At 39.6% G+C, this 10,026-nt stretch overlaps 1 non-coding gene across 1 annotated transcript; it reads right to left on the reverse strand.

Annotated features, from left to right (window-relative positions):
- Positions 1 to 9,693: 9,693 nt before the first annotated feature.
- Positions 9,694 to 9,800, reverse strand: LOC115526507. The gene has a single exon (XR_003972613.1). It is a non-coding gene; the product is annotated as a U6 spliceosomal RNA (small nuclear RNA).
- Positions 9,801 to 10,026: the final 226 nt, after the last annotated feature.

A 10,026-nucleotide genomic window follows, 5' to 3' on the forward strand; every position in this document is an offset into this window, starting at 1 on the left:
ATTTTCCCACTGAAGCATGCAGAGTAGCTGAGGAGTGTTTCTCGTTACTAAGTATCGTCTTCTCTGGTTTGCCTGAGGCCTTCTCTGGGGCTGGAACAGCTCTGAAAACACCTGTATGCTGCCCATTTAAATACATGCTTCAGACAAATCTTTTCAGGGTTTCAAAAGGGAAAGACTAATGCTTTCCCTCCCCAGCATACATTATCCTTCCTGTGAATGCTGAAGGCAGAAATTAACCCTTTCCTGACTGGTTCCTTTCTTGTCTGTCCATGCAATGCCTGCATTCACGTTCATGGCTAGAGTTAACAGCTTTCTCCTTTACTAATTCATTCATTCAGTTGGTCAGTCAGTCAGTCAGTCAGCAAGTATTCACTGAGAATCTGCTGTGTACCAAAGCACCATGTTGACTGCATTTAACCTACAGAAACAACTTTGCTAAGGGTCTTGCTCTGAAATTGCTCACAGTCTAGCCAAGGCAGTAACATGCCTGGATGTACCCAAATATACCCAGATATCACCTGGGGGCCTCATCCACCTCTGAAATTGGTTCAGACAATATCATGGCTTGTTGAAATCCATGGCTGGCCCTATGAGCTCTGCAAACCCCCGGCCTTCTTTCTCTGCTGTGCATTTAAGCCTCTTGCTGTGATTGGGCACCAGCATCTAATGACTTTGGTAATTCTGTGGAAGAACTGAAATGAGTGGAGAGGGGTGGCATCAAGCACCACATGGTCTTCTGCCATCTTGGTGGCTCTTTACCTCATTCTCCACTGGCTCCCAAAGTCTGGGCTCTCCAGGAGATGGCCTGCCTCACCGTGCACATTCCCCTGAAGTGTAAGCCCACCCTGCTCTTCTCATGGCTAGCACATCTCACAGACCAGTCTTCCTTCCCTGGTATCCTGGGAATTGGGGGAATAAAGTTTTCTCCATCATTTTATTCAAATAAATATAATACAAGCAGAAAAGCAATGGAAACCATAAGAGTACACTTGGCCCCAGGCAGGCAATTAATAAATATATTGAATGAACATACTTGTTGAAGGAGAGGGTTGGGAAAGGACTATGGATGTTAAGGGGAGGGGAAAAAATGGCTATCATAAAGGATTCAAAGAAGGAAGGCTTTTCTGCAAAAGCACATAGTGGCACATGAGCAGGCAATATTTCAGGTTACATAATCCTTTCTGACCCTCATCAATATATGTTTCTTCTCCTCTTTTCTTCATTTGGGCATCTATGGAGCTCTTCATGAAATACTAGCAGACAAAAGGATCTTGGAGGTCTGAACACAGGACTCAGGAATCAAAAAATCCTAACGGGTCCAAGCAAGAAGAAATTGTGGAGCTCATCTATCCCAATTCATTTGGTTCATAAAGGAGTAGGCAGACTTTCCAAGGTCATGTCGCATGTTAATGGATCATAATGCACTCAACCCTCTCTCTTCTGTAGCAGAGACATCCAGACAGACCTCTGATGTGTTTTATTTGGCTGGTACAGTGTTTTCCCCAAATCTTAATTTGAAGAGTGATCAGCATTTTAAAACGATGAAACTTCACAAAATAATCCAGGAAAGAAATCAATGGTCTGCCAACCCTGGGCTCACACTCCAGCAATGGTTGGAGTTGGGTGACATGGTCTCCTGTTTGCACAGTCCCCTTCACTCTCAGTTGCCTAACATTCAGCTGGCCCCACTCATCTCCATCACAGTCATGGCCCTATGTCTTTACACTGAGAAGCCCTACTTTTCAGCAGGCTTCTTGCCCTGGCCAAAAGAAAACCATTTAGCATGTCCAGTCTCAAGCAGCACTGTAAGTGATGTGATTCTAGAGGAACTGTTAAATTCAGTAATTTCTCTCACCTTACCCCTAACCAAAACCTAATAATAATAATAATGATAATAATAATAACAATAAATTGCAGGCAAACAAGCACACAAAAAAGCCTTTCTCATTTTCTGGTACTGCCTGAAATCCCACTGTAGCTTGGGTTAAGTATTGTGGTTCTCTAACATCTTGGATTTGGAATAACAGTGATGAAGAAGGAAGTGGTTCCTAGCACACACGTTCATCTACTTTAATATTTTGCCTGAGGGCAATTCTTTACTAAGAATGCTCAGACCTTCTACGTGTACATACACACAATATACAGTACGATACACAATTCCTTCTCTCATTTTCCCTCTCTCTCAAAATCAGCCACATGCCCAACATTGTTGAAATCTGACCCAATCAACAAAAATGAAATTTTCCCCTTAAAAAAGAAAAAAAAATACAATAATTTTCATAAAATTAAAACACAGAGCAAATATACCTCTTTGAAGAGGAAAATGTGATGGTTTCCTCTGGAGGGTCAGAGAGAGCATGAACCAAAGGAGTAGACTTCAAGAGCACAGGATAGCACATTTTGATTATGTAAGTGTGTGGACTTTGAGAGGCAGAAAGTATAGGAACACAAGGCAGAAAGAAAGAGAGAAAAACTGTCATTTTAGCAGTGGTTACTTTATTGCGATTTCAAGTTAACAGTCGGGTAAGTACCAAAATGCTATGTCCAGAATTTCAACACGTCTTCTTCCTTTTTCTCATTCCCATTGTGAGTTCCAGGAAATGGAGAGAAAATATAATGAAGCATATTTCTTTTTAAGTGGCATGTAGCTGGCCCCTATGTGGATCCTGTTTTCTGGCATCATTTTAATTAGGAAAGGCGAGAAAGTTCCCAGTGTTCCCCCCACCATCCTTCCCTGTGTCTAAGTGAGGGTTTCACAGAGAACTGGCAACCAACACAATTTTGACAGAGTGAACTTCTTTCTCTCATAAGCATCCCTCCAATCCCTAGATAATAACCCTCATTCCTCCCACATTAACTAACACACACAACTTTCTTCCTCCCACCCTCCCCCAGCCCACACTTCTCTCCAAAACGTATAACATAATTGTGAAGGCTAATTATCAAATAATGCTTAAGCCTTTGGGAGCAAGATAGAGGGTTCTAGAAATGTTTTAAAAAGTCCCCAGGCTGCAATAGAAACGTGATTAACTGAAACAAAAATGCCTGGTGAAAAGTTTCAAAACTAAAATCAGTTTAAAAAATTCTTTTATATGTACATGTATTATACACACATATATACGTAATAATGTGATATGTAATATATATTGCATCATACATAGTATGTGTGTATATATGTTTATATGTGTGCATATAGATATATGGTATCAGTTTTTTAATAGGTCACAGAGACTCTCTGACACTCTAGGACAAGTCCTTAAAGAGAGAAATAATTTGAAGTTGATCCATCTTTTTCTAGGTACTGGGATATCCACCCAGTGGGTAGATTTCTGCCCACTCCCTCCGCCCCCTGAAAGAGGTCCTCTCAGCTGACTCTGGAGGGAGGGAGGAGAAGTCTGCCTCTAGTAAGAGGAAAAGAGAGAGCAATTCTGGGCAATATAATTCTCTTCCTGACCCCAACATGAGCAGATAGAGGCTGACAGATGTAGCCTTTATCATGGAATAAAACAGGCTCACAGCAGTGTGCCACACACATGAATGTCACATTTTATGAATTGCCGTATTGCTGCACTACACACTGCAGTAAAAGCAGAGGTGGGTAGACCAGGAGGTTGAGAGACAACAACTGGGCCTCCTGCCTCCCATGCCCCCTCCACTCCAGGCACAGGTATTGGTCTTCTGTCTATATCCTCAGAGAGGAAGAAACAGACTGTGGGTGCAATGGTGTGGGGGCCAAGTCCTCAGCTGTGCGCAAAGAAGTTAAAAATAGTACCCCAGATGGTCCAGTTTCAACTGTCCTGGGACCCTGAGCAGTTACAGAGCAGAAGGGGCTGGGGGGAGAAGAGTAGGAAGGATTCAGAGAAGTGTGCATAATAACTATGCATGGCCTATCATGCAAAGAACTGCAGGACAGAAAAAAAGCTCCTCCCTCTCCTTTAGTAGAAGTCAAGCCTAGAATGCTGATTCTGTGCATGACAAGTCCTGTGACAGGCAGGAGATCTCATCCATGAACTCTGGGTCAGGAAAACAAGGAAGGTCCATTCTGAGACTCAATCCACAGATGAGCATTCCATGAGAATCAGCTCTTGGCTCAACACTGTAGAGTAGATGGTATCCATGATCTCCTGGGACTCACTTTCTAATTGAAGAACAAGTATGACTTGCCATCTTTACCTCATGCCCCACTGAGACTTCCTGCCTCATTCATGGGACTCAGGCATGATTGGGGATTCTGAACAAGAGAAAATCAGAATCTATTGGAGATCCTCTCCCCACCAATTATTGGGTTAGGCCTGAGTCAGTTGTAGTTGAGGCTAATGACACCTCTTAATTTGCCCTCTTTCCTATGGTGGGATGTCATGCCATCCGAATTAGATACGGTTCCTACTATGGTGTAATGTGGTATTCCAGAGTCCTTACAGCCATGGAAGAATTATGGCACATGTTCCCAGACCAATTTTTCTTTTGTTGCAGAAAATTATGCTAGGGAGATTATTCTTATTAGGAAGCAAGCATACATGTAGAGTACCCTGCAAAACTCAAATATTTTTAAAGTAAAATGTAAGTCTTCAAAGAAATTGCAGGCTTCCAGGAGACTATTTTGAGCTTCAACCTTATCACCAACCTGGAAATGAGTGTACTTCCCTCTGTTATTAGGGATTCTCTGGTGCAAAACTGTTATGCATATGGTATGCTAAATAGTGGCCGCCCAAAGATATCCATGTCCTAATCCCCATAACCTATGAATTTTACCTTACATGACCATAGGGACTTTGATTAAGTGAAGGATTTTGAAATAGGGAGAATATTGTGAATTATCTAGGTGGACCCTATATGTAATCACAAGTGTCCTTATAAGAAGAATGCAAAGATGTGGCTGCAGAGAGAAAGTGAAGTGATGAGGTAGAGATTGGAGTGATACGCTTTGATAATGGAAAGAAAGGGCCACAAGCCAAGAAATACTGATGGCTACCTGAAGCTGAAAAGGGCAGGGAAGCAAATTCTGCCCCAGTCTCAGAAGGGTTCCTTCTGAGGAAGGAACACTTGATTTTAACCCACCTCGATTTTAATCCATTTTGGACTCTGCCCTCCAGAACTGTATGAGAATAAATCTGTATTGTTTAAGTCACTAAATTTGTAATTCAGAAACAAAAGTCCAGGTCATGTGGACCAGCAACTTCACACTATTATAATGAGTGGTTTTTCTCTGAACCACACAGAACACAGGATGTTGGAGGACAATTATTTTATCCCTTCTCCATTAGAAAATATTCTATTAAGCCATAAGTCATGTTTTGCTCAGACTGGCTTCCATGCATTTGTTCATATCAAGAATAGCCTCGAGAGCCATTCTCATCATTGCTATTTTGGGTTCTATGGTGAAACAGATAAGTGAAATCTTCTCAAATTTATATGCTTGATGAAAGTGAGGTTTTCTGTGCCCCATGGGCATTAGTATTTAGAAAAAGCAAAGATTTCTAATCTCATAAAGATAGGAGGTACCAATCTCAGATTTTTAGACTGCATGGTCTGAGTGAAAACAAAAGTCTCAGGACACCAAACTGTCTTTTCTACTGGCCTACTATTCTACTGGAAATGTATACTATCCATTGGGGATTACAGCTCAGTTTTTCCAGTGTCCCCCCTCCCGCCCCCGCAGTAGGAAGAAAATAATATAAAAGACCATGGTCAGTCATTATCCCCAAATCACAAATCAGTTAGCAATAGGTGCACATTTGCCCAGACCTCTTATGAATTATGGTAAAATCCAAACAATAGGAGTTTACATTAAAAAGAGTCAACAGGAAGATAGGCAAAGAGGATCCAATATACAACTACTAGGAAACCCTAAAGAAGAAAGCAAAGGAACAGAAGAATCCCAAGAAAAAGAGAACAAAGAAAATATCAAAAACTGTAATTCAATAAAGTTTTCCTAATATAATAAAGTGATTTGAACTATATGTTGAAAAAACATACCCTGTGCCTGAGAATATTGACCCAGAATGACAAAAACCAGGACATATTCCAGGAAAAAAAACTGTATTTAAAAGAAAAGGGGAAAAAAAACAGTTATTTAAGCAAAAGGAGCATATAACTTACAAGGGAAATCAAATTAATTTATCCTCAGATTTTTTTTTTTGACAGCAAAGCTTTTTGCTAGAAGAAATTAGAGTAATGTATTTAAAATATTCAAGGAGAGAAAATGTGAACTAAGGATTTTTTATCCAGGAAATCACAAGCTGCTAATAACATGTAAAGACTCAGAGAATATTATTCCCATGAGCCCTTCCTAAGGAGTCTTCTAAAGAACAAGTTTCAGTCAGGTACTGCTGGTGAATATCAGATATATAGTTACTTGTAGATAAAAAACTAAATGAGGGTTGAAAGGTAGACAGTCTAGTATATGATTCAACTGCAAATATACTACAACTATAAAAATTGGGGAGATGATTAGCATATGCAAAAAACATTTTATCTGCTTTCACTAAAAATAATGTCAGTAATAGTACAAATATTATTATTCTGAGGATGTTGTATATATAAAGTAGAAAAAAGCAAATGCTAATTATGGGACATTCTAATTCTACCATCTCCCACGCCTCAAAGGATTTTTTAGTTAAAGGAACTATGTAGATAATATAAGATGTTAAATAAACAATATAGATATGAATCTGAATTAGACATATCAGTATAAACTCATGGGGTATTTGTCTAGTCCAGCTCTTTACACTAAAAGGGTTTAAAAACAAAGTCAACCCAACAGCAATGCTCATCTCCAGCATTCAGATTTGATCTTCAAATGACATAGCCCATTGAACTAAACCAGGATTTCTTGGAGAAATGGCTAATTCCAGGTCTAAGGCAGGAAATGTTTATGATGAGTTTGGAACATCCTGACATGCAGTTAGAAGGAAGCTATCAAAAACTACTAGGGTCGTGTCAGAAGATCTCAGGAAGCACCTTGAAGAGTTTTCCACTGGCCAAAGATTTGAGCTTTACAATAGATTGAAACTAATCAAATATAAATATATATAAATCCAAGAGATTATGACATATATCTTAAAAATAATAACTGGTCACCTTCTGAAGAAACAATGATCCAACTGTCATCTTGAAAACTGGGTAAATAAAAGGAAATAATCAAACCTCATCCTAGCTATCCTATATGAATTATAGTACTATGTTACAAAATAGTAGATGAGGGAAAGTGTCTCTTTATAAAAGTATGCCAGGTGATAATTAAAAGGACATATAAAATTAAAATATTACTATTTTTCAACTCCCAATGAATTAACGGATGTAGACATTGAAGATCTGCTAGGACTAACATTAAAGAACAGCGTAAACCAGACACAAAACATAATACTACCTTAACCTTGTTAAAGGCATCAGACCTGTGTCAGGACAAGCCTCTAGATTCAGCTCCCAATTTGCAGGAAATAGAGAAGACAGAGGAACACATTGAACTGTACCATGAGTGAGCAGCCAGCAAATCTGACTGTAGGAAACTTGACAGGCTAAATGACCCAAATTTGTTACCAGATAAACTATATGGAAAAGAAAGATGTGGAAGGAGGAAACCATAAATTAAAAGAGACCTAAAAAACATATCAAGTTTTAAAAAATGGGAAAAAATAAACTATAGGGTTTAGGGATGCTCAGTTGAGTGATAAAACCATAAATAAATGCAAATAAGTAATTATTATAAAAGTCACAATAGTGATTACTTCTGGAGATAGGAAGGGATTGTGTTGGGATGAGGCATGTGAAGGGGTTATAATAGGGGTGGCTGGCAATTCTATTTCTTGATTTTGGTGGTAGTTATAACAGTGTTCACTGTATAATAATTTCACTAAGCCACACATTGGTTTGGTTTGGGTTTTTGTGTCTGTGTTTAATTTTACAATAAAAATATTTTTTTTAAAAAAAGAATTAACTGTAGTGGTTATTTGTATTCCTTCTCTCTGGGTTAAATATTTGGTCATGATGAATTAAGAAGCTCTCCCCAAAGCAAGGGCTCCTTTGATTTCTGAAGGAACTAGGACATAATAACTAGTGTCCAGCTATGATCATTGAATTAAGCACTTAGGAGGGCTCATTAAGCTCTTGTTGCATGAAATCAGTGAATCAGTGAGTCAACAGACAATGCAAACACTCCATATTCAAAGTCATTCTGCAGACTTCTACTAGATAGCTCTCCCTGGCTAGAAAAATCTTCAGGAGCTCTTTATTACCTGTAGGAAATGCTTATGCTTCCCAGCTTCACATTCCAGCCTCTTTTCCAGAAACCAGTCTCAACCAACCTTTCCAATCTTAGCACAGCTAGTTTTGCAAATGCTATACTCCAGTCAAACAGGTCTACTTTTAGAATTCTATCTCCTATCTTTCTCATTTCCCCTGCCCCCATCCCTTCCCTGGTACCTCCCCCCTTTCTTTCTACTTACAGAAACTCTACTCATCCTTTAAGGTCTGGCTCTATTCCCATATCTTCTCTAAGACAGTCCTGATTACTCTTTCCCTGTTGTGCTTCCTCTTTCTTCTGAACCTCAACAATGTCTATTCTCACTTTTGGATACTTAGCCCTTACTTGCACTAGTATTATTGTGAGAGAATTTTTTATCTTTTTAATTTGTTTTGGGCCTGCAAATACACTCGATATTTTCTGAAACTATGTGTGACATTTTAAAAAAATGATTACACAAAGCCTATCACCACATTTTGTGCATCTCCAATCAGCATATGTCAATTAACTGTTAAAGTGGGTGGGCGGATGAATGGGTGGATAGGCAAAAGAACCGATCAAGTTATCACATATTTGAGAGCATTCAGTGGGTACGGGCAGACACGTAAGTTTATATACTCAATAGGGGTAGAATTACAGGGGTCTATTTGACTGCAAGGGGTCTCTGGTGAACTGCAGGCAGTTACAGATGTTGGGTACCTGGAGGCTGAGATGCTGAAATGTAAGAAGAGAACACTGAAAATATATGGAAGAAACTAATAATAAACGTTTTTTCACTCACAGCTTTGTCCACATCTAGACCTATCTGTGGCAGTTCATGCACTTAAATACTGAAACTTGAAGCAAAAATTTTAAGAGTCCCACTCTATATACTTTACAAAATCACTTATGGGAAGTTTGGGGGTGAACAGGACTACAATTGAGTTTGATGAGAGTTCCCTGTGACCTAAAATCCAGGTATGAATGGTTACGTGAAAAATTAGAGGCCCGATCCTTCAGTTATGGGTATGAGGATGACTTCTGCATAAAGAAGAAAAGTAAGGTCCCTGAAATGTGTCAGCTGTCCCAGGGAGCTCTGAGCTGAAAGAAATCCTTGTCCTAGTCAGAACACTAGGTCAGCCGAGTAGCACAGTACCTGGAGCCTGATCCTTCGGGTTCGCTTCCTCCAGCTAACCACAGACCTGCCCTCCTTTTGAAGCAATGGCTCCAGGGAGAAATCTGCAGACAGATTGGAAGGGATAAATGAATTGGAGTCTGTGAGCTAAGATGTAAGCAAATATAAATAAACAGAATTAGAGGTGGAAAGAATGGAAATCCCAGAGCCAACAAACTTCTTTTCCCTCGTGCTTTGGCATTTTCCCTTCAAGAAAGCCAGGAAAGAAGAGAAAGGTTCTACCATGGATTGGAGGCCTCCTGTGTAATGAGAACTATCCTAGCTGCTTTCAAACGTGTAATTTTATTTAATCCTCCCCCTCAACTTGTGTGTCATGCTTGTGCAGGGCCCATGCTAATCTCTGTATCATTCCAACTTTAGTATATGTGCTGCCAAAGCAAGCACCACCTCAACTTGCAAGGAAAGAGTTACCTTCCATGTTTTACTGAAGATGCAAACCCAGATTTAAAGAGATTGAGAGACTTGGCCAAGGCCACACACTTAGAAAGTATAAAAACCAGGATTGAAACTAATGTTTATTTTCCTCCAGAGCCCTGCCCACTACACCTCTAGTGGAAACAGAATTATAGCCTGTTTTAACTGAAAGATGACCTCACCATCATCCCCATTT

This window comes from Lynx canadensis, chromosome A1 (genome assembly GCF_007474595.2).
Source record: "Lynx canadensis isolate LIC74 chromosome A1, mLynCan4.pri.v2, whole genome shotgun sequence".
NCBI classification, from domain to species: domain Eukaryota; kingdom Metazoa; phylum Chordata; class Mammalia; order Carnivora; family Felidae; genus Lynx; species Lynx canadensis.